At 42.3% G+C, this 25,567-nt stretch overlaps 1 long non-coding RNA gene across 2 annotated transcripts; it reads left to right on the top strand.

Moving 5' to 3' along the window:
- The first annotated feature begins 2,823 nt into the window (after positions 1 to 2,823).
- Positions 2,824 to 4,069, top strand: LOC133734696 (uncharacterized). Of its 2 annotated transcripts, XR_009858521.1 has the most exons (4): positions 2,824 to 3,053; positions 3,180 to 3,256; positions 3,706 to 3,824; positions 3,971 to 4,069. It is a non-coding gene; the product is annotated as an uncharacterized LOC133734696 (long non-coding RNA). The 2 variants fall into 2 exon arrangements; XR_009858520.1 differs by lacking the exons at positions 2,824 to 3,053; positions 3,180 to 3,256 and adding an exon at positions 3,332 to 3,466.
- The last annotated feature ends 21,498 nt before the right edge of the window (positions 4,070 to 25,567 follow it).

Genomic DNA, 25,567 nt, shown 5'->3' with positions numbered 1-25,567 from the left:
TTCTTCCTTTTTTGAATCAAGGAAATAATTTTATAGATAGAAACTCAATAGAGATTGGTTACAATCATATCGTAACACATCCAGAAATCATTCGTGGAGTGTGTCTGAATTACTAGAAATTTGTTTTAGCCTAAGGCCAGAGTGACCATTACATACTGTTTGGACCCAAAATGAGCATTTTGGCCTGACAAGGCACGTCTTGGAGAAATTGAGCCAATGTCAGTGGCTCAAGCTATATATTGTCGACAAGTTCGAAATATATATTTAGAGGCTAAAGCAAGCCTACTATGGAAGCATGGAAGCATGAAAAGTTAACTTTAGCACATTTTCCTACTTCGGCTAGGAGAAACCGAGCTAAACAAGGAAGTAGGGACGGCAGACTAACCAAATGAAATCTAAATGAGCTAAAACTTTCCAGATTAAATCTAGAAATCCCAAGAATCATTTCTTATGAAGAGTTCCAGAGCTAGTTTTGAGTGGAAGGCCTTCAAACAATCAGTCCAATTTTCTACAGAAGCAAAACTGGAAAACTGGACCTGTAAGAGGTCCAGCAGCATTTCCAGCCCAACCGCATGGAATAAAGCTCTGAAAATTTGTCAGGATGATCTACACTCATAGTGGAACATTTTTTATGAAGAAGTCAAAGGCTCATTCTGAAGTCTTGTTGGAGAAATAATTGAAGGAATAAAGGGGCAGAAACTGACCTAAAACCAGCTTAATATTCACATGTTCATGTTTCCTACCCACATGAAGAAAGCTAGATACTTTTCTTCTTTTCCTTGGATATATTTTTCTACTACAATCTCTTTAATAGATCATCATCACTTCCATGTTTCTACACCTTCATGCTTTGCTTTCATTTCATCATTTCTCTATCTTTTCCATATTTTACAAATCACTTTCATACTCCACTTTCATTATTTTTCTTCCACTCATCATTTCACTCTTCTTTTTCTTCCCTATATAAACACATTCTCTTCTCATTCTAAGACACATTCACAACACAACATCAAAACATCTCTAAGATGATCTAAGTTCTCTCTAGAGCAACCTCTCTAAGAGCAACTCCTCTCCTTCTCTTTCTCTTACCGGTGATCACACTCCTAGTCCTAGTCTTCTCAGAAGCCGACTTTCAGTGCCACCAAACCCTCTGTCAACGTGCTTCGGTCCTAGTCTCCTCGGGAGCCGACGGTAGTGCCGCGACCACAACGGTTACAGAACCAGCCAAGCAAGGGTAACGCCCTAGCAACCCAGCCAAGCTAAAGTCACGCTTTAGCAAGATCTCAATACTTCCCGGTGATTTCGCTCTGCTCAATCTGCAATATTGAGTATCGACTTGTGAACAAGAAGAAACTTCAGCAAAGTCCTCACCACGAGGCACAAAGAATCCCACGACGAGGTTGGTGCTCTCCTCGTCTACAATCGCTTGATAGAAGTCAGGTCAAGGGACACCCCCGACGACCGCACCCGAACGGTGCTGGCATGCCCGCGCAAGAAAAGAGACTGTTGACCAGCTGCAACAAAATTGGAGCCAAACACATACCATTCTGCTGCCATCTACAGACAGAACAAGAAGATGACGTAGTACCCACGGTGGTACATAGATATAGGTCCACTCATTTGACATTTCATGCTCCGCCATTACAGAATAGCTTGAATCCTCCTTCTGTACTATTCCAGAAGATTCAAAAGTATCACTTATGTCAAGGTAAACATATTTTGCTGGATCAAAGCCTCCGAGATCCCAAATACGAAACCCTAGCATATTAGAGCTCATCAGTTTGGCCCACAAGAGAGCCCAGTTCAAGCTCAGATCCCGTAGTTGAGCCCATTTCCAAGCCTTCACCCATTCAGGTCTCAAAACTCCATTGGGCCCCCGATCAGAATTTACTTTGGACACCCATTATGGGGCAGGCACCCAAACTTGTTGGGGCACCTCATCAGAACCCGGACTCCGATTTCCAGCTTCACAGCGGCCCCTCAACCTGTTGTCCCGCTGCATCATTACCATGCAATCATTCGTCGCTGCCGCACATGCCGATCGTTGCATGTCTCTCTTCACCCTCAGTTTGCATCGCCATGAGATATCAGGCTGCATCGCCGTCCCCAGCTTCTGATCACAATCGAACTCTGACATAGCTCGCCCTATTTCAAAGACCTGCTGCAATGGCAGATTTGCAGCCTGCCGCCGTCGATTCAACCCAACCATCTCCTGCTCCCGTCCTGTATGCCAAGCACCAGAAGCACTCTGCCGTCCAAGATTTGCGATGCCAATCACCGCCATCTCCAGATCCAGGTCGTATAGAAGACAACTTCCCCATGGTCTCAGCAAACCAGCTCTTCCAAACATACCTAGGTCAACCTTGAGCCGACCTCTACTTAGACGAATCCGGAACAAACAATTTTGCACCCACCGAGCCCTAGGTCTCCACGGATCAGGGAGGCAATGCATCTCATTCACCTCATCCAATTCATTCCGGCGAGAGTCAAAAGAGGTGATGAAGGTTCTAGGGTTAGATTGGGTGGTTGCCGCACGAGGTTGGCGTTAGAGGGCCATCAACATATTAGGGGTGGGTTCGCGAAACCGAAAACCGAAAAAAACCGAGCCGAAAGCCGAACCGAAGCCGAAAAAACCGAACCGAAACAAAAAAACCGAACTGAACCGAACCGGTTCGGTTCGGTTTTCGGTTTCACTGTGTCAAAAACCGGTTCGGACCGAATCGAACCGAACTTACTAAAAACGACGTCGTTTTTTGAGTTTTTGATCAGAAACCCTAGAGCCCCGCGATATAAATTGTCCTCACTCAGCCTCGCAAGTCGCGACATTCATTTCAGCCTTTTCATTTTAGCGTCTCTTCTTTAGTCTCTCTTCTCCGCCGCTCCTGCCATTAAGGCTCTGCAGGAGCCAGATCGCGACCGCAAGAAGGTTATAAACATGAAGACCAGATCGATGGCCAAGACCTGAGCGGGACCGTGAAGCGGTGAAGGAGAATCTTTCGGTTGGATGCACGAGATTACGGACGGCGATGTTGAGGTGCTGGTATGAACCCAAGGTATTTCAATTTCAAATATCTCTGCTTTTGATGATTCGGGTTCAATATTGTTCTGAGTTTGTCTTGATTTTGTGCTGGTATGAATTTAATGACATAGAATGGATGAGCTTGTTCCTGATCTGGTAGAGAAAGCTTAACGGAGCAAGGATCAGATGATCGATCATGATGTTTCCCAGCACCAGTACCCTCGCGGCCTCGCCTTGGTAATTTTTTTTTTCTAGATCCACTACTTTTGAGTTCAAATCTGGTTAAAAATGAAGAAGCTAGAGGAAGTATATGTGAATTTCGAACCGATTTCTGAATTTTCAATGTAATTGTAATATTGGGTTTTGGAAATAGGCAGGTGACTAGTGCTTTTGCATTCTCTCTTGGACTCGTCTATGGAAACATTAAGAATGGTCAGGGTCTTCAAGGTACCCACTTTTGCCTTCTTGTTAGAGTCATTGATAGACATTGGTGTTGTTTTAAGATGAATTAAGGACACAGAATTCATATGGAACTGAACTGGAAATCCCTAGAAAAGAAGGTCTAAACTACTTCAATGTTACAAATGTTATCTATTGTATTGATGTTCTACTGTTCTAGTGATGGTTAATATGAAATTTGTATGGCTTCCGTTTTATTGTTTTGATTATGGGTATGTTGATGACAGTGTTTAGGTTTGTGGAACAACCTGACAGCAATGAGAAAAGTCTGGATCAAAAGACCAAAGTCAAGTTCCAAATTATGAGTCTGAAGGTCAAAGCTGAAACGGACTATGCTCCTGAGCTGGTAAATATACTGCTCTTCCCTCTTCATGCTCTCTGTGGCTTGTTAAGTGTTCTGTGGATACACTTTTGGGAAATTGGCACTCCAATTTCCAATTGGTTGTTTGGTGCCTACTCTATGTTCATTTAACTGACCCTTTGTTGATACAGTTTGATGAGCAAAAGGATCAAAGTAGCAGTTGAGCGAATTTTGTGGGTTGTATTTTTAGATGCAGAGCACCCTACTCCTGTAAGTTGAAATCTGACTTGTTTAATAGTGCTTGTGTTTTCTTTTTATTGAGAATATTCTAATGATGATAGTGTTGTTTCAGGTTCATGTTGGAGAAGGCCTTGTAATTGATGAATGGGTATAACTATCATCTCTGATCTGTATATGTTAGTAGAATGAGCTAAACTTTTCATGTTCTTCTAATTGAGAACTTCTCCTAATAAAGTGCATGGTTTCTGCACATGGATTTCTTTAGTTACCAGACCAGATCACCTTCTAATTTTGTCAGTCATGTTCTTGCACATGATATGATGAAACACAAGGGATGCCTACTGGGGGCCACAAGAAATCTCTTTCCTTAATTACAAGTCAGGAACTTGTCTTCCTTTCACAACTTGATTTTAGCCATTCCATGGGATGTTGATTACTGCTTTTGTATTATGTGGTTGTTAAAATCTTAATCATTTGATGGCTACTAATTCAGGCTCATGTCACATTCCACTGTGCTGAACCATACTTGATTTGCAGGTGTTGAAAACTGTAGGTGTTGTGGATGTGAAGCAAGCTGATCCTTAGGGCGACATCCTGATATGGGGACTTTCCAAATGGGAGCAAATGTGGGCAGATTTCAATGGCCTTGATAAGGCTCCAATGGCCTTGATTTTTTAATGTTAATGATTTGCTCTTTTAATTTTTTTTTTTATTGATAAGGCTCCAACGGCCTTGATTCCCAGTTTCCAGAGTGATTTGTTTTAAGATGGACAATTGGACATGATTCAGGACTCAAAATAGACTAAATATATTAAAATATACGTAAATGGTTATATGTGCGGATCAACTAGACTAAATATATTTAAATGTATATAAATAATTAAAAAAATAAAATAAACCGAATGTGAACCGAGCCGGTCGGTTCGGTTGTCGGTTTTGAACTCTCAAAAATAAAAAACCGAACCGAACCCAACCGAAGTTCAAGGTCGGTTCGGTTCTCGGTTTTGGCTCAAAACCGAACCGAATGAAACCGAACCCACCCCTACAACATATGGCTTAGGACGGAGACCGCAGTCGGCCGCCATTGTTGGACCGCAGAGCCAAGAAGGCTAGGGTTGGAGCGTAGAGCCATATTCACACTCTCTTGCGTTATTTATTGGAATATTGCCAGATTTTCTTCCTAAAAAATTACTTAAATAAACTTAAAATGAATATTTCACATCATAAGACCAATTGGGTTCAATCAATACTTTACAAAAGAAAAAAAAATCAATTCCAAACATGGATAATATATTTGAGCTAACATATTCCAAATAAACACTGAAATACGACTCATCTTACACTTTTATATGCCAAGGTCGGCGTCGATCCTCCTCGTCGGTAAGACTTCATTACTATGAATTTAATTACACCTCATAAAGGGTTTCACAAAGAGCTCCAGAAAAATCAGACGGTCTTGAGTCTAGGGTTCCGAATTCCTCCTCGTCCGGCGGCACTCATGGTCGGCGTCGGTTCGCCTCATCGTTAATGGGTTGCTGTCGGACGGGTGTTTGAACACCATATGCCTGGAAGTCTCTTGGAAGGTGGTTTGGCTTAAGGTTTGGCTAGATGGTTTTGACGATAAGCACCAGACGAAGTCTTAGGAGCGGTGGGCAGCGGTGCAATGCGGATCGCGCTTTGTCAAGGCACCGCTAAGATCGGCGACATGATGAAGGGGCTAGACGGTGGTGCAGGTTGCTGGATCGGACTGCATCTTGGGAGGTTGGGTTTGACGCAACGTGGCTCAATCGGGCTTGGACGTGGGTTGCGGCGGTGGGGTCCAGCGTTAGGTTGCGGCGATGAGGTCTGGCGCTGGGTTGCGGCGGTTGACGACCAGTGAGGCTGAAGATGGACTTTGGGCTTGGGTCAAGCCATTCTTTGTTGGGCCTGAGTTGGGTCTTTTCTTGGGGCTGTTGGGCTGTTATTCTAGGCTTGGTTGTTTTGACCTAGCCCTATTTTTTTTTTAAGTTTAGTCATTTTCATTACAATAATTCCCTACTTTATTGGGGAGCTATGCTTCTAGGTTTTAAGTGAGCGTCATTGAGTCTAGTTTACTCTGCCTATTTACTGTGTAGTAGTTAATAGTCTATAGGCTCCCTTTATGAGCATGAAACCGTCAAATGATTGGACCTAATCTATGTATCACTGTGCTACTACCACAAACTCTTTATCTACCCCATGACGGTAGAGGGAGGATATGTAATGGTCCTTTCTGGCTTGAGTCATTAATATATCGATATGATATTCATTCAAAAAAAAAAAAAATGCCAAAGATGCTTATTATACTTTTTTTTTTTTTTTGGAGAAAATAGATAATTTCATTACTTATCCATGGCCAGAAGGCACGTACATCAGATGCTGTCTCATACCAATAGTCTAGATGGCACAAGCTGCCAAGCAAAAGACAGGTGACCCTCACTGTTTACACATGCGCTCACTTATTGAGCCTAACTACAAGAATTCAAATCCTCACTACTAACCTCTCTTTGAAAAGTAGACCTAGTCACCTAGAAACCTCAATTGGTGTACAACTATAGAAAACTAAGAAGAAAGTAATAAAAGACCCAAAGTCTAGTAATAGGCAAGAAGACCAGAAAAGCCCTAAGGCTTTCCTATGCCCTTATCTTGAGGGCTTATTATACTTTTATATGCGAAAGTGCTTATTAAACTTAATTAGATAATCAACAAATAAATTAAAAACAAACTCTTTATTATTATAACAACTTGATAAGGAAACAACTTGATTAAGATGAGAAGAGATTTTCTATTGCGGCCTCTATGCTCTTTACACCTCCTATATGTTCTTTAAAAAGTAAAATTTTCTAACTAAATTTGCTAAATGAAGGAATCTTCCCGAGCATCAAAGATGAACTTTAATACTTCTATAACTTTTTATTTAAAAAAAAAATTGAGATAATTATTGCAAAATGATCAGAGCTTATGGCTAATTAAAAAATAATAATAATAAAGACATTTTCAAGCCTATCGTTTCATGCTTAACAGGGTTTCCTTGACTTTTCACGCCTATGGTTACTAGCGTTTTAGCTAAGGTATTAGAATTAAATTTGCTCATTCAATCATTCTCTTGTTTTTATTTAAATTTGTCTTATATGTTGCTTCGCAAACTTATTTCATTTAGTTTACATGAGGGCTTTCTATCCTTCGTTTCTTGATCTTGTTACATTGATAAGAAAAACTTTTGTCTAATCTTTGTAATCTTTTTGTCTCTTGCATCTTAGTTTTGTTAATGTATAATTTAGCAAGTAAATTTGAATGTATTTTCTCTCAATTTTTTTCTTCAAAAGCTTGTTGAGAGTATATATATCCCACATGGGAAAAATGGAACCTTGCTAGTGGGTTTATAAAGATTTGGGTCACTCCATCTATTGCCAATTGGTTTTGGATGTGAACCCCAGATTACTTTATCATGATATCAGAGCGGATTATCCCACGTGTGCATGCCTTACAGCTACACGGGCTCCACGTCATCCAAAGTTATCAAAGCTTTCATTAAAAAATAAAATTGAGCAGTGTGAAGTGAGATTTGAAAATGGAAATGAATAATAAAATAGGGTTCGGCTATTGCCATCCTACTAACTACTTTATTCACAATACATTCTCTTCTCACCATACACATATTTTTGTAAATTTCATGTTTACTTTGTTCACTCATTTGCAGTACCCGAAATACCATTTTCCAATATAGGGTTGAACTCGAATTCTTTTTCTATTTGGCTTTCTCCGCGTCTCTCTCAGTTGTTTTTGGCTTCCTCCTCATCTCTCTCAGTTAATCTCATGAAGCCTTAGTCAATCAGTTTCACCGAATTTACGATGAATGAAAAGATTAAGGATGAAGTTTAAGTACGTATTCTATAGGAGTAATAAGAAAACTAATTGTAGTTTTTAATAAGATATTGTCCTAGATTATAATTTCATATTATGATATTTTAGTATTTTAATACATCAGAAACTTGTAGAGTGAACAAAGTAGTTAGTATGGTGAAAATAGCCACACCCTAAAAATATTGTGTTTATTGAGAGTGAAAATAGCCACACCCTAAAAAATATTGTGTTTATTGAGAGAGAGAGAGAGAGAGAGATAGCTTTTTTCTCAATAATTTGTTGCCTGTAATAGTCATTTTAGATGAGGACGCATATGTAATTCAATAATAATAAAAAAATGAGGTAGGTCTAGCGAGCAGATTATGAGGTCCTAATAAAAACTCTCACGTGCTGCACGCGCTTGAGTGTTGCGACAGAGAAATCCTCCTCCGTCCGGCGGCGTGCCTTCAGGGTGCGTTCGTCGGACGGGTCATGTTGATCAGGTTCGGACTGGTACAAGGTCGTGGTGTCGTCGATCTTGGTGGTTGCTTTCTAGATCGTTTAGGTTGAGGGAGGGGGTCGGGGAGTTTACGACTTCTGACAGGTGGTGGTCCGGGTCATCTTGGCCAAGTTGGTGGATGGGGTGGGACCGGGTCGACGGTTGTGGCTTGAGGTTGGAGGTTCGGCGTACGGCGATTGGGTTGATTGGGAATTGCGGCTGGATAGGGTTAAGATCTCGGGTTAGAGATCTGGATTCTCCGATGCTTTTCCTCCGGTCACCTGGTCTTGGAGTGCAGATAGTGGCAAGGTTGGGTTACCTGCTTTGGCTTGGATCTGGTTGTTATCCAGTTTTTAGGTTAGGTGGGTTGGTGGTCTTGGTGTGTGCTGCATTCTGCTGGTACGATGGGGACGATGGCGTGGTGGCTGAGGTTGTGCAGCAGGGGTGGTGGCACGTTGGTGGTGGCTTGGATGGGCCGGTGCTGGACTTGGCTAGTGGGTCGGGTCTCCCTTATCTCGTTGGGTAGTGCTTGGGCTTGGGCTTTTTTGGGCCCTGCCTAGGCTGGTTTTTTTCTTTAAAGCTTTTAATTACTTTTGTTGTTTAATTTTGTTGCGCTTATTGCGAGTAATAAGTCTCTATAATAGTTGTGTAGGGCTAGTCGAGCTTTGTGCTTGTATGTGCACTAAAAGTGCCTTGTTTGCTCTAGGTAGGCAGCGAGTCGTCAAATGGTTGCTACCGCCTAGTGGTAGGATGAAGCTAAGTGTCGTCAGATTTATCATCTGACGGCAACATAGTAGGAAAGCTATGCTTATAGTAATTATGCTACGTTGTAATCGGGTTACATATCGAGTTATCTTTCCGTTATGTCACTGCTATGTCAAAGCAAATGGAGTAGCTAGTAGTGCACTCTTTGCTAGTTGGTGCTTATTAGAATACATGTCTTCTGTAGAGGTTCCTGATATTATTTCGGGAAATACTCTAGATGCTTATTGTAATAAGGGGTTTAGGCTCAATGTCCCCCCCCTTATATTCGACAGTTTCATTAATTAAGGTTTGAGAGCAGCCGCACCAGTCCTTTATTCAAAAAAATAAAAACTCTCACATGAAAAACTAAATAACCTCAACAAATACAGACTTGCATAAAAAATAAACTAAGTGGAATTTAAGTAGAAAAGAGTCCAAAAGGCCCAATAAAGAGACAAGCTCAGGCAAGATCTGTTAATGGAACGAGATCAATTAGAAAATAAGTCTCCTCACATTTTTTTTTTGGTTGAGTAACATAATTTTCTCTTGACACCCATTAAATTATAGGCTATAGGCTTGGACCTAGTCCGCCGAGTCCCAAGGTCGGGCCTGGCAGTGATATGAAACATGTCTTAAATTGAGCCTTTATATGATTCGAAAACCTCCTTAGTTGGACCATATTGATGAGTAGCTTAGAACTACATTCAATTTTGAAGAATTCTTAGTGGAAGTGCAAGCCTCAAGTATCTCATCTGTCACGCAGAGACAACGCCAATAGGGCAAAACCTGCTACTAGAATAGATCCATTTGAATCTGTAATAACAAACTTCATCATGAGATACTTATGTCCGATCATGTCAAGAAATTTGAAGTTTCTTGACCAGTGCTTGCTGCTAAGCCCACTGGTCTCGATCTATCAAAACATTAAGAATCTTATGGTGGAGGGTGACGGCTCTTAGAGACCCAACAAATGGCCCCATAAGCAGGTTTACTTTTACTTCCGTCTGGAATTTGTGACCGATTTCTGGTTCACGGTCAACATCCATGGTAAACTTTTCTATCATTCTTACGAGTCCCTTAGCATTTACAATGGTAGGTTATCTATGCCAGAAATTGATAGACAAGGATAGTGTACTCAATAGCTAGCATACTATAGATTGCCATCAGTGTCATGAAAACTCCCGCCATAATAACGAGGTTAAGAAGAGTGGTTGAGCTCCAACTACGTACTTTGAAACCTAATAGAAGATGAGGGTACCTATCACCTATGTCCTTCAATATATGGATTCGGATCTCCCAGTAACTTTTATCTTTTAGAACCTAGATCGATAAGTTTATCTTAAAAAGAATAAAAACTATATATTCTGAAAATTATCGATTTATTAGATTGGACGGAACATATATATATATATATATATATATATATATATATATATATATATATATATATATATATATATATATTATGACTAATCTCTTAAACACATAGAAGAAAAGAGTTATCGCCTTTTCTCTACTAAAGCACAGATTTAAAAAAAAAAAAAAAAAAAAAAGCCTTGAGAGTTGAGACTGAAAGAAATTAGAACTTAGAGTTGCTTCATGCAACGCTTAACCTTCAATAACTTAGGGGAGCCATCCTGCTTTAAGTATACAAATAAGTAAATAACAGTGTTCTCAAGAGGAGTACAAGTCTCGAGTGTTCAATCTGAATACTTTTACAACTAGTCTGTTCCGTTAAAGAAGTCCAACTATAGAGAAATACAAAGACGATCACAATTATCTGTTTTTATACAGGGTTAGTCGGGATAATCTTCTAATGTGAATAAATTATAATTCTCTTCAGGAACAACCACAACCCAACAAAGGCCACATGGATCATAGGAAGGCTCGAGGCTATGAAGTTATATTTCGCTCATTTCGATATATACAAGCCTACAATCCTTGATGAAGTTAGGTAGCTAGCATCATTGTCTTCCCTCCACATGGATCGATCGACCACCTAGGATTCTAGTGTGAATATCGGTAGAGCTTCACCGTTTGAGGCTCTGGTGAATATCGTAAATTTAAAAAAAAAAAAAAAGGGGGGGGGGGGTCTCATGTCACTCTCATGGCAAGAGACTAGCTTAGTTTTTTTTTTATATTTCTTCTCTCTGTATGAAGAACTAGAGCTATAAAACGGAATATTAATCGTCGTCACTGGTGACATTACAAGTTAGGAATGTATTTTGATTATTAGCCCACAAATTGGCAAGCTAGGAATATAAATCAATCTCACCCACGTACATTGTTGTCAAATGAGCTCTCAACTAGTTATCACTTGTGCCAATGGTAGCTGTGGTATTCATTGGAGACTCAAAACATATCCAACACATCAACAAAAATCTCCATTTTATTTAGTTCAATCAGATTAATGCATAATTGAACTTCCAGGAGAGGAGAATTTCACTATGAATGCTCTGGGATACCTTGGTCATACAATTCGGAGAAGCTAGTGTGAGATTGTGGGAAAATCGACTTCCCCCTAATGCCCTCGATGCTTTCAATTCGATCTCCTTGGATTGGAATCATTGGAATGATTGGATTGCCTTCAAATTTTCTTACTAAGGGAACAAAACAAAAAAAAAAAAACGACCAACTAAGAAGAAAGCGATAGGCAATTTAACGATGGACAGGTGGTGACGACACCCACGTTTGATTGCCTGACAGTGAGTTATATTCTGTAGTCTATGAGTTGCATGCACGATAATGCAATCAAAAATGAATTCGGTTCTGGAAAATAAAGAAAAGGACGAAGACGACATTGACGAATTCAGCCTTGTAAACATGAATCATGATCATGTCTGTACGTAGCAATGGTTGGTTTGAGTTGACTAGCCAAAAAAAAAAAAATTTCCGTTATCTTTCCTTTAGCTTTGTCAGTTTTTTTTTTTTTTTTTGTAAAGATAACGGAAAATTTAACGGCGTACACCAAAATGAAAGATTGGAGCAAACTTGATACACAATTCTGATAGTTATGAAAGTTGGTACACTAAAGTATAGAAATGTCTAAAGTTCATACACCATTTGTGATGTTTTCCCATTAGAATATGCAAAAGTTTCTGTTACGAATAAAAGGTGATAGGAACGTCGGAAATGGTGGCCATGTGCTGGAATGCGACTATGGTTATGACTTGTAGGCTTTAACAAAAAGAGAAGAGAATATCAAAACAAGAAGAGCAAGCTTTTGCTACCACCCTACTATATGACGTTATGAATTGTACATAAGTCGATTTACCAAATCAAGCTCAAATTGCATTATATTGTTAATCTTGGTTACTTGGTTATTTAGTAGCTGTTGTTCTTCATGTAAGTGATGAGTTATCGCCGTGACGATGCGGCTGTCGATCTCAATTAGAGATATGCAAAAAAATGCGAACTAGTTTGAGAAAATAAATATGATAATTGATACAACTACAAATATCATATCCTCTAAAATAGTATACAGATGCATAATTTTTCTACTTCTATTTCTATGTATTATTATTGAGGGAGCTCTTTTTATGAGGACCACTAAAATGGAGACTAGTTGAAAACTTTTTTATTAGACTCAATTTTCGATCACATTTCCGCAAATCAACCGTTAGATATTTAGATATTTATGTGTGGATCATTTATGCAATTTTTTCAACCAAATTGAAAATCGTTAAGACATTCATAATTGTGATTTATCAGTTATAAACATGAACGGTTCATGTTTGACAGATTTGGTTCGTCCATTGATTTGATCTAGTTCAGTACCTTGACGATTAGCAATTTGAAAGAAAATTTTCAAAAGTGATCTACTCATGCATACATAAACATCTAACGGTTAATCTGCTGTAATGTAATCGAAAAGTGAGTCTCCTAAACCGTTGATTAGAAAGTCATCAACTATTTATCATTTTAGTGGTCCTCATTGATACTTCTTGTATGTAGGTTAGAAACATTTGCACTAGGTGTAGTTTTGAATTTGGGTTATTGGATTACGCCCCACATATTTACAACGTAGTCCACAATATGTCTAGAGTTGCATCATCTTCATCTAATCCATGTAGAATTGTATCGGTTAAAACTTGTGCCTCCTTTGCTCATTTGATTTTTGCATAATAATGTATCTTGTGTTAAATTTGTTCGAGATATTGTATTCTTTTTAATCGTGTAAGATCAAATTGCAAGTAATCAAGTGAATTTATTTCAACAAAACAAAACAAAAATCAATTAGTGTCACTTGTAAAATATTGTTCCAAATTTTGGAGGATCGTACAATTTGGTTAGTCAAGATCGTTTCATAAAAGACATGACAAAATTGATGACTCATGTTGTCTATAGGATTGAGTGGTGAGGGCCATTATGCATGTGATAACAGTTGTATAGGGGGTACAATTACAATCACAAAAAATCGAAGAAACGCGGTTTGTGTCTCTAACATGGCAATACTATATTTTCCAATTTGACAACTTGGAGTTAAGGGGTAATAGCTTAACGGTAACCACCGCAATAGATGAGTGATTGATGGGAAAGAAGTCAATTAGCTGGGGCATATTCAAGTGTCACAAAGATATATACCACATCATTTGAAATATACCTTAAAAGATTTCAATACCTTGCCCAAATTTATATCTAAGTTTGAAAAAAGAAAATGTTGGGGGTCGCTTACATCACATTCTCTCATAAATAAGAGAGTTTTTACTAAGCGGATGTCAAAACTAACTGTGGCAACAAATTTCCATTCCCAATATTCTCTCTAGCGAAACCCTAAGTCTAGGGTGACGTGCAAAGCTGCGGCCGTCAAATCCAATTGCTTCCAGCGCCCACCACGGCTTGGTGAGATTGTCCTGGTTCTTGGTTTGTTGAGGAAAGCCCTGTGTGGTGTTAGAGGGGTTGTGTGAGGCGCGATAGGCGGTGGTCATGTTGGTGGATTAGAGATGTTGCTGAGAGGCTTCGATCGAATTTACTCTGGTATGGGCTTCTAGGTCGTACCAGAATACAGCGGTTTGGGAAGGCAGACTTCCGGCCGGCTACGTAGGACTACAAGGGAGGCGTGACTTGAATCGTTGGCCTCTGGTGGATTGATTCTGTTGCAGCGTCAGGCTCGATCGGTGTCGCCGGTGGTTGAGGAAGCGGCGTAGTTTTGTTGCACTTCCGATGCTATGGTCCAAAGGATTGCCGCCGGAGGACTTGACGGCGGCGATGACAAAGGAGCAGCGGTGCAGAGAGGTTCCTGCTTTGTTTGCTTGGGTTTGGGCCTGGGCCTTTGGGCCTTATCTCAATCTTGGGCTGATGGGGCAGGGGAGCTTTCTTGCTGGACAAGACTTGTTTTGGGTTTGGGCCTACGGGCTTGGACTCAGGTCAAGGCAATCTGGGCCCTAATATATTAGGGTATTGAGCCTGTGTGAGGTTGAATAAACTTCTATGAGTCTTCTATGACGTTTCTAATATCTTACTTGTACCACAATTGCGTGATTGGCAAGTGAGGGCTAGTTGAATGATTTCTTTTCCGTAGGAGGCAATGTTTTTTCATTCTTGTATAGACTCGCTTAAATGTGAGCGTCCGAGAGATTTTAATGATCTACTCTAGCTTAGATAGTTTAGTTCGGATTTTCTTGCCGAGTTTTGCTTATGTAAGTTATGGTAGACTCTAGCCCTTGATTGTTGATCTAATGAATTCAACTTCTATTTCAAAAAAAGAGAGTTTTCACTATATTATGTGTTTGGCTCCAATTTTGTTGCAGCTGGTCAACAGTCTCTTTTCTTGCGCGGGCGTGCCAGCACCGTCGGGTGCGGTCGTCGGGGGTGTCCCTTGACCTGACTTCTGTTGAGCGATTGTAGACGAGGAGAGCACCAACCTCGTCGCGGGATTCTTTGTGCCTCGTGGCGAGGACTTTTGCTGAGCTTCTTGAAAATCACAATCGATACTCAATGTTGTAGATCGAGCAGAGCGAGAACCACTGGGAAGTGAGGAGAACTTGCTAAAGCGTGACTTTAACTTGGCTGGGTTGCTAGTGCGTTACCCTTGCTTGGCTGGTTCTGTAACCGTTGTGGTTGCGGCACTACCGTCGGCTCCCGAGGAGACTAGGACCGAAGTACGTTGGCAGAGGGTTTGGTGGCACTGAAAGTCGGCTTCTGAGAAGACTAGGACTATGAGTGTGATCACCGGTAAGAGAAAGAGAATGAGAGGAGTTGCTCTTAGAGAGGTTGCTCTAGAGAGAACTTAGATCATCTTAGAGATGTTTTGATGTTGTGAATGTGTCCCTAGAATGAGAGGAGAAGGTGTTTATATAGGGAAGAAAAAGAAGAGTGAAATGATGAGTGGAAGAAAAATAATGAAAGTGGAGTATGAAAGTGATTTGTAAAATATGGAAAAGATAGAGAAATGATGAAATGAAAGCAAAGCATGAAGGTGCAGAAACATGGAAGTGATGATGATCTATTAAAGAGATTGTAGTAGAAAAATATATCTAAGGAAAAAAAGAAAAGCATCTAGCTTTCTTCATGTGGGTAGGAAACATGAACATGTGAATATTAAGCTGGTTTTAGGTCAGTTTCTGCCCCTTTATTCCTTCAATTATTTCTCCAACAAGACTTCAGAATGAGCCTTTGACTTTTTCATTAAAAATGTTCCACTATGAGTGTAGATCATCCTGACAAAGTTTCAGAGCTTTATTCCATGCGGTTGGGCCGGAAATGCTGCTGGACCTCTTACAGGTCCAGTTTTCCAGTTTTGCTTCTGTAGAAACTTGGACTGATTGTTTGAAGGCCTTCCACTCAAAACTAGCTCTGTCACTCTTCATAAGAAATTATCCTTGGGATGTCTAGTATTAATCTGGAAAGTTTTAGCTCATTTAGATTTCATTTGGTTAGTCTGCCGCCCCTCCTTCCTTGTTTAGCTCGATTTCTCCTAGCCGAAGTAGGAAAATGTGCTAAAGTTAACTTTTCATGCTTCCATGCTTCCATAGTAGGCTTTATTTAGCCTCTAAATATATATTTCGAGCTTGTCGACAATATATAGCTTGAGCCACTGACATTGGCTCAATTTCTCCAACACATGCCTTGTCAGGCCAAAATGTTCATTTTGGGTCCAAACATTGCCCCCCAGACCTCGAAGTCAAAGGTCTTCGTCTTGACTGAAGAGGTCTTGAATCAGCACTACTCTTATAATGTTGTCGCTCCAAAACCACTTGTATTGGCTTGACTGTTTCCATATAGGCCTCTAAATAGGCCATAAAGCTTGAATGTCGTAATCTGAAATGCCTTTGTCATGAACTGACGCTTCCTTTGCCAACTTTATTGCCCCCCCATGGATCTAGCGAAACTTGGGCAGGTTGTAGGCAATCAAAACTTTAGCGTGTCCCCCATGTGAAGGAGACTGCTTTTGATCGCGAATGAGGATCTTTCTCTTCCTTGGTGGTAGCTTCGCCATGTGTATAGCAACAAGTATCTGCCTTGTTTGCTGGCTCTCTGTTGATTTTCTCAAATGTAGGTGTTGGAGCCGCTTTCCTGGCTAGATCAAGGCCTATAGTACTTGGCGAAATAAGATGCAAAATAGCAAACTGTTTGCTTTCATTTAATCCTTCGCGAGTCTTATGCCAAAAAGGATGATTGGATCATGGCTATCATCATCATGACGTGTGACCAAGTGAAACCACCATATTTTGCTGCAACTTTAGCATCTAAACCGCATCGGTTTTAATCATGTTTTATTTAAAAAACATCAGGCCACTATGTTGGCCCTGCGGTAGTAGGAAAAGGTGGAATATCTTCACTGTCGCCTTAGATGCGATTCTCAAGATGGAATAATGACTCATTAATTATCAACTAGGGCCACTCATTGGCCTAGCTAATAAATTAATCTCCAAACATATTTGAGCTATAAATCAAGGCGTATTGGAGAAGTATCTTCACTGTCGCCTTAGATGCGATTCTCAAGATGGAATAATGACTCATTAATTATCAACTAGGGCCACTTACTGGCCCAGCTAATAAATTAATCTCCAAACATATTTGAGCTATAAATCAAGGTGTAATGGAGAAGTATTCCTTGCGACCTAGAAATGGCATCCAAGAAACCATTTGTTATCGATCAGGCAGATGAAATCACTGAGAAAGCCGCATTCGCCTGGCGGACTAACATGAGTGTTCGATGTAGAAGTCAGGCCAGAGAGGAGAGAAGTCGACTGATGGGCTTTGGTGGCGGTGATAGTCAAGCGAGTCTGGGTCCCACACCTCGCGATCGTTTGCCAGATGATGTTATGGCCTATTATGGGTTTCCCATCCGTCATCCCATAGCGGCTCTTCGGCAGGTGCCTGGTGATTTTAGCAGTTGGGGACCAAGGAGGAAAGTGGGCTACTGGCCTACCGTCGCTCCCGAGGAAAATGTTTGGTATCAGGAGGTCCGAGCGAGAGATTTGGCCCGATGGGATGCGGTGGGTATCACCCAAACCATCGATCTATGCTTTTGTCTTCCCAATAATACTAGCCCTGCACCGCTAGCCGCCGCTCTTTGCTTCTGGAACACCTCCAGCAATACATTCGATTTCCGGTTTGGGCAGATGAGCATAACTCTGCTGGATGTTCTTACCATCACGGGGTTGCCCATTGACTTTGACCCCTATGTGCATGGTCAGTTTGATGGCATTCAATTTTCTTTGAGAATGGATATGGCTGGTCGAGGGCATCACAGCAGATCCTACCTATCCTGGCGCGACTATTACTACACCCGGCTTGACCATACAGGAGGTATCGCATTCCTGGAATTCTGGCTTTGCAAATTTATCTTTTGCACTTCTTCCAACAAACCTACGGGGCCTTGGAATTCTCTGGCCACTGCTCTCTACAATGGTATTTGCGTTGGCCTTGGGCAACCTGTATTGGGTGCGTTATATCGCTCCCTTTATAGAGCCGTAATGCGCCCATTTGATACCGACATTAGTGGCCCCTTCTGGATCCTTGCCTTTTGGCTGCAGATTTATTTCCCTCTCTTCCGTCGCGGTGATATTCCAAAGGAACCTCCAGTTGATTCCCTTTTGGGGAACTGGCTTTGCCGCAACGTACAGTATCGAACTCCACCCTACTCCGAGTGTTTTATTTTCTTGTACTTGCTGGGAGAGATGCCAGACCCAAAAATAGTCCTTTCTAGGCGATTCCCTCCTCCCCTTGATGATGGCTTTCTGCCCAGTGGACGGGATCATAGCGAAAGAACCCTCCTGGCCTTTCGTCGCGCCATCTCCTGCTTGGATATTCGTCTTGCCACTGACCGCGTAAGTTATGAGCTCTATGCCCCTAACCACTTTGCTCGCCAATTTGGGTTGGCCCAGTTGGTACCCTGGCCTCTGGTTGATTCTGCCAATTACTACACCTCTTGGCGGAGATTAGCCCCACCTGGGTCTGCCCCATTTCAAAGTCGGTTTACTTTGATAGTGATTCCCCCTTGGGTCAGAGCGCTGTACCCCCTCAACGATGTAGACGATGATTATGCTGATTGGTGGAAAGAAGTGTCCGTGAACTGTTGGGACCCGCCACATGACGAACTCTTCGTCCTGATCTTTCGTGGCATGAGTAGTCTTGGTCCTGATCTTTCTTGAGCGCTTCTCCAACCCTGCAGAACAACCCCCGCGACCTATTCTACCTTCTCGCTCATCGCGTCCAGGGATACAAATCCACGAGCCTAGGGCAACAGTATGTTTTTGTCTTTCTTCACCATTCCTTTTCCTTGGCTTGAGTATCAATCCTTATTGCTAAGTGCATTTGTTTTATTTTTAGCGTACCACCTGGAGCAGGGCAGCCTCTACTCAGGCCGGGAAACAGAAGGCAGTAGCCGAGGAGCCTCCTGAGGGGGAGTCCTCTGATGATGACGATGTGAGCCTTGCTGAGGTAAACTGCCCCAGACAAATTCTGACTTTGCACATTTGGCTTTCCAGACCCCTTCTATTTTCTGAGTTGTGATTCCTCTTCTGTGCAGGTAATTGCTGCTCATACTTGCAAACGCGGTCGCGCCCAAATCGCTGAAGAGGACTTTGAGGATGACGAGCCTCTGTCAATGTGGCTGGTAAGCTCTGGCCCTATTTTATTTTATTTAAATTTTAGAATCTGGGCACGATCTTCATTATGTATCTTTTGACAGGTCCGTCAGAGGACCACTGATCCCTCTCGCCATAGCGAGGCTGGATCCTCAGCCGCTGCAGAAAAGCCAACTCTCTCGCTAGTTCAAGCATCAACTAACCCCGTGGCGCCTCTTCCGTCTCTCACATCTACAGAGCATCTGCAAGGTCCTACCGTTCTAATAACGATCTCTGATGACGACTCCTCGGAGCATGAAAGTGTGGAAAGCCACTCTGAGAATTCTGCCGCTTATGAAGAACTGATGACGACAGAGATTCTTGCGGCACTAAAGGTCCAAGAGGTGAATGAAGTGAGGCCTCTTCCTCTTGGTGACCACGTACCAGATATTGACCCGACAACTCGAGAGGTAAGCCACTGTTGGCCAATGCTTTCCATTTCCCTTTTTGATCCAAACCCGTTCTCTGACTTTCTGAATCTGACCAGAATTCTGTTTGTACCGAGGAGGTGGCTACGAACGCTGAGGGTCCTATCGGCGGGACAGTCGCCCCAGAGATGGAAAATGATACTGACGGTGGTGGTCCCCCCCAAGTCTCGCGAATAAATGAGATAACCGTCGAAGCCGAGGGCCCTGTGCTTGAATCTGCTCCACTTGCCCATGGTGAGCCGCGAGTTGAGTTTCCAGATTCTCCTGCAGCTGAAGGGACAGACCAACCTGTTGAAGATGAAGAAACTGAGGAAGCTGTCCACCCTTTTGCATTGGTGGTTCGTGATCCTGTGGCACCTCCGCCGCCTCCTCCTCCTACCAGATTCGAGAGATTGATGAGGGTGTTGGAGGTAACTCCTCTTTCTGCTGCGGATGAGGCTAAGATGGTGCTTCACGGACATCTGGGTCCTCGGGTATTGGAGATTGACATCCTCCCGCGAGTCTTGGAAGCTCTAAGGTATCTTCGCCAGGAGAAGGCATTGACCCTGCAGCAATTTAGTGCCATTGACGATCTGCTGAAAGAACTTGGTGAGGCCCGCCAATGTCAACCGGTCGCGAACGCCCATGCTCACGACACTCGAGAGGCTTTGAATAGCCTCTCTCGAGAAATGGACATCTCTCGCGGTATTTTAAATGAGCGAACCAACCGCCTGCGGGAACTACAAATCCAAAGGTCCGACTTCAAACTTCGGATTGAGGACCTCCATACCGGTTTAGCCTTTGTTGAAAACGCGATTGCTACAGAAGAAGCCCAACTCGATGAGCCTCTGGCTGCTTCTGAAGAAATGGGCCGCAACCTGGCCCATCTCAGAGAACGGGTCACTCAGGCCGAAGCTAGTGCTATTGCGGTGAACCTCCGCGTGGATGAACTTTGCTTGAAATTGAGCTTTGTGGGCCAATCTCTGTAGGCCCCCTCGAAAACCGTTCGGTCTCCTCACATGCTATTAATCCCTTCTTTTCCGAGATTTAAGGCATTAATCACTCGTTGAAAAACAACGGTCGTGAAAAAATAATCTCGTGAATAGAACAGTTACCTCCTCGAAAACCGTTCCTCACATGCTGCTAGTCCCTTTTTTCCCGAGATTTGGAATCACTAATCTCGATTTACTGACATCGGTTTTGAAATTGAGCTTCATTCAAGGGTGGGGATTTGCCTGAAGTCCCTATAAATAGTTGTATTTCGGGAAGGGAATACTCACAACAATTTTTCTGAAATGTTCAAGAAATGGCCTTTCAGTCCTTGCTTCTTTTTCTCCTTCTTCACAAATCTTCCCCTCATGAAATGACCTTTAGCCTCTAAATTTTAGGCTTTATGGCATAATCTTAAGCCTGGGTTAGGCCTCATGGCGTAATCTTAGGCAAACCCTTGTTTCGTCCTTCTGGAAGTCTGTAACAACAATGCCAGGCTTCAGATTGGTTTAGAAACGCGAGGGGGCTCCGAGTGTGGGATCCACGATCATGCGAGATCATCTTTGCCATAATCCTACACGCGGAGCGAAACGGAGAAAGGGAGGACGGCCACTCTGAGGTTCGTCTTTCCTCCTCTGTTTTCTTCCTTCTGGACCCGGCCCGTGTTGTGCCCTCCAGATGGAAGGGGCTTTGGTTCTCACCTCCTTCTCCCCCTTTCTCTTCTTGATAGAATCTTGGAGGGATGAGAAGGGATGGACTCTTTGAAGGAATGGGTTCAAGCTACAGAATGGTTGTTCCTGTACTTCACGTCCAGCTAATGGTGGTTACCAAGGCTAGAGAGGGTGCAGAGACTCAAGCTGATATTCGGTTTCTTCACTCTCTGCCCCTCCAGGAGATAATGGCGCGGCTCAACCCGGCGTTGGATTCCATAGCTGCTTCTAATTGAGGGGGCTTGGAGGCTCCATTTTCTTTCACTGGAGTCTCCCCTTCTCATGAATAATGGTGTTAGCCAAGCCTATGTTGTATTCCTCTACCGCTTCCATGTAAAAGGGGCGCGGGGGCTTCGTTACTCCTCTTTTTTCCTTCCCTGAAGTCTGCCCCTCCTTGAGATAATGGCGCGGCTCAACCCGACGTTGGATTCCATAGCTGTTTCCACTTGAGAAAAGATTCAGAAGATATCCGAAGATTCATGTTTTGTATTCTAGCCACTTTTGGCTTTGTAATGAATGTACTGCTTTTGGCCGCAAAGCCACTTTATGAATATAATAATATTTTCTTATCCTGATATCCAAATATCCGTGAGAAGTCAATAATTGTGTCTCGCAAAGCCCCAAATATAGGCCCCCATAGTTGTATATTGAAAATAATATGAACTTTTAAAATATGCTCAGCGTCAAAAAGAGCCTTGCGACGAAGGTTACGTTTTGAGAAAATATGTATCTTTTGGATCCACTTGCTGGCTCCCAACTCAAAACTCTTAGCGCCAATAACTCCTTCTTTTCCAAGATTTAAGGCACTAATCACTCGTTGAAAAACAACAGTCGTGAAAAATAAGCTCGTGAAAAGAACAGTTACCTCCTCGAAAACCGTTCGGTTTCCCCACATGCTATTAATCCTTTAATAATAGCTAACTCCTCAAAAACCGCTCCTCACATGCTGCTAGTCCCTTTTTTCCCGAGATTTGGAATCACTAATCTCGATTTACTGACATCGTTTTGACTCCTCTTTGACCGTCCATCCAAGGGTGGATATTTGCATGCCTATATCTTCCTTCACATTATAAACCCAAATTTCCAATCCCAAAATCATTTCATCAATTCGAATATTTCTAACAGCAATCTTTCTTAATTACTCATCATCATCACTCTTCAATTCTCGTATTCTCTCAATCCATCACCAATGGAACCACAAACCCAGCAACCAACCGAGGATGGAGGAAGCAACAAAGCAGCCGGGAGTAGTGCTAACATGCTTTGTAAGCGGAGCAGGTGGAATCCCACTACAGATCAGATAAGAATCCTCAAGGAGCTTTTCTACAATAAGGGAGTTAGGTCCCCAACTGTAGAGCAGGTTGAGAGGATCTATCTCCAGCTGAAATGGTACGGCAAGATCGAGTTCAAGAACGTCTATTTTTGGTTCGTGAACCAAAGGGCTCGGGAGAAGCAGAAGAAGAAGTCCACTTCGGATGTTCATGTGCCCATGCAAAGATCAGGGCTTGTTGGTGATGACAATGTTACCAATTGGAAACATGAGGATCAGTATATTAACTTTGGATCTTCTGCACCTGCTTCTGCTTCTTCCGCTGGTGTGATGATTGCTGTTAACGGGCAGATGGGGAACTATGGTGGTTATGGATCTATGAACATGGAGAAGAGTGCTAGGGATTGTTCAATCTCAGCTGGAGGGGGAACTAGTTCTACTTTGTTTGACATGAATGTAGAACAAACTTTCATGGAACAAAGAGGAGAAGATCACCAGGAGATTGAAACCCTTTCACTGTTTCCCGTGCATGGTGAGGACATCTTTGACAACATGAAGACTACTTCCGATGAAGGTGGCGGTCACGGTGGTGGCTCTCACATTTCCCTTGAGCTCAGTCTTTCCTGCGAGGGCAAAGCTGGAAAAAGTTTCCGGAGCCGCTGACTCGGCTTAGAAGCTTCGCGAGTGTAGGAACACTTAAAATTGCCCCCTAAGAGTTGTATTTATTTTATTTATTTTTATTTTTATTTTATATATATATATATATATATATATATATATATATATATATATATATATATATAAGTAGCTGAATTTAATAAGACAATGTGAATCAAGGTTTAGACTTGCGGCCCAAGTATAGTCGTCTAGACACAAATTTTCTTTCAAATCCTTTGGGCAACCTTACTGAAATGGCCAGGTGGGGGAGGGCGAACAAGAGAGGCAGAATCCATTTTGGCATGAGCTACTCCCACATAGTGGTTTAGGCCCATTTGCACGCACTTCTGGATTCAAGAAACTGTCATGAACGTTGTCCCCTTTCTAGACACCATTTCACATAGGCTATACTTACTAAGATGAGAAATGTCATAAGTGTGAAGACAGTTCAACAAGTGTTAATAAAAGCCGCTCTTAACCTTAAGGGACCTGAACTAGGCACCAATAAGGAGTTTAGACCAATATTAACAAAAGAGACTTCACCTATTCCGTTATGATTCACAACCGCTTACCAAATTCAACTTTTTTTTTTTTATAAAGGTAAAAAAAAAAAAAACTGAAAACTGACAGGAAATTAACAACAAAGCAAGGAGCTATCAGCGACACGTTTGGCTAACCTCTAGAAGGTCACGGGGGTGGCCATCTATGCTTTTCTCCAAGCTCCGATGTGTCAAATGTTATAGCATGAAAACCCCTCTTATGAGAGTTTGTAGGAAAGGAACAAAGATACTTCGCATCGAAAACTTGGGAAAAATTTGGCTCGTAGGAGGAGTAATCTTGCCCCCCAAGCATCTTTGTTGGTTGGCGAAGCATGATCTTCAATTGCACTTTTGGAGATGAAGATGTTCCAAGATCGGCTTGTCGCCAACTACCATGTCATAGAACATGGTGTCTTCAGGATTAGCCACAGATTGGCCATTATAGACGACCACTTGCTGGTCTGAATTCTCCACATCAAGAGCTTCACTTGCTGGATAATTGTAAACAAGAGTTAACTTGTATTGATGATACTCAAATTTACAGTTGCGAAGGACAACTTGGCCACTAAAATAATTGTTCTGGCCATTCATGCAACGTGGGTTGTAGATGTGCCCTCCACATATATCAAAGCCACCGCTTGGCCTTGAAGAATATATGAAAAACTTCAAGTTGAATTGATTAATAAAGCCACAGATTGGCTTCTATAGACCACAACTTAATTGATAATTAAGTTGGTCATGGCTTAATTGATTAACTCCACCATGACGTCCAGCATGGCTAAGGCTAAATTGATGATAGTAAGGTGGGCCCTGCCTTTGACCCTTTGCATGATCATGATGACGTGTAGCAGAGTCACAATTAAAATGATCATGAACTTGCTTCTTTTGATCAAAGGGATGATCATGGGCCATGTCTTGCTCCCCATGCATCTGATCAGTAGCCACGTATTTGACTTGATCAGTGGAGAAATCAGATATTTGTTCAGAGACAACTTTCTTGTCCGAAAAACAATCTTGTTGATGACCTTCTCCATGCACAGCCTCTTTGTAAGGCTGTGACTCACTAGTGAGACCCTTAGGTTGATTGCCACCCATAGGCAAGTTAGTCTCAGAAATGACCTCTTCGCGAGCAGCTTCTTGATGTTCCAATTTGTTTTAATGCGAACTGACTTGAGTAGCCAAGTTGGAACCTTCTTTGCGCAAGGTCGCGAACTCCGATGAGGTCTGTTTGTGCTGGGTCGCAACGACATTCATCGACTGCTGGTGGTTTTCTTGGACTGGTTGGGTCACGTCGGCCAGCTGCTCCCAAGTCTGCCGCGACCCTTGTTGGGCTGATTGGAAAAGTTCATCCATCCTCTTCTGCTGCGCCGCCAGGACCTTTTTCAAATTTGCATAATACGAAGCAGTGTTCTGTTGAAAGATAGCAAGTCGCTCCTCTATGCTCGCATTCTCCGGGACAGGTATGCGCACGAAGACAGGCATGATTTCAGGAATTTCTTTTGGTAAAGATTTTCCTCTGGCATCCCAATGATGGTGAATACAAAAAGACTCTAGTTTAGTCTCACTGGGCGTGCCAAAATGTTTGGCTCCAATTTTGTTGCAGCTGGTCAACAGTCTCTTTTCTTGCGCGGGCGTGCCAGCACAGTCGGGTGTGGTCGTCGGGGGTGTCCCTTGACCTGACTTCTGTTGAGCGATTGTAGACGAGGAGAGCACCAACCTCGTCGCGGGATTCTTTGTGCCTCGTGGCGAGGACTTTTGCTGAGCTTCTTGAAAATCACAATCGATACTCAATGTTGTA

This window comes from Rosa rugosa, chromosome 2, assembly GCF_958449725.1.
Source record: "Rosa rugosa chromosome 2, drRosRugo1.1, whole genome shotgun sequence".
NCBI lineage: Eukaryota > Viridiplantae > Streptophyta > Magnoliopsida > Rosales > Rosaceae > Rosa > Rosa rugosa.
This window is presented reverse-complemented; position numbering and strand designations above follow the sequence as displayed.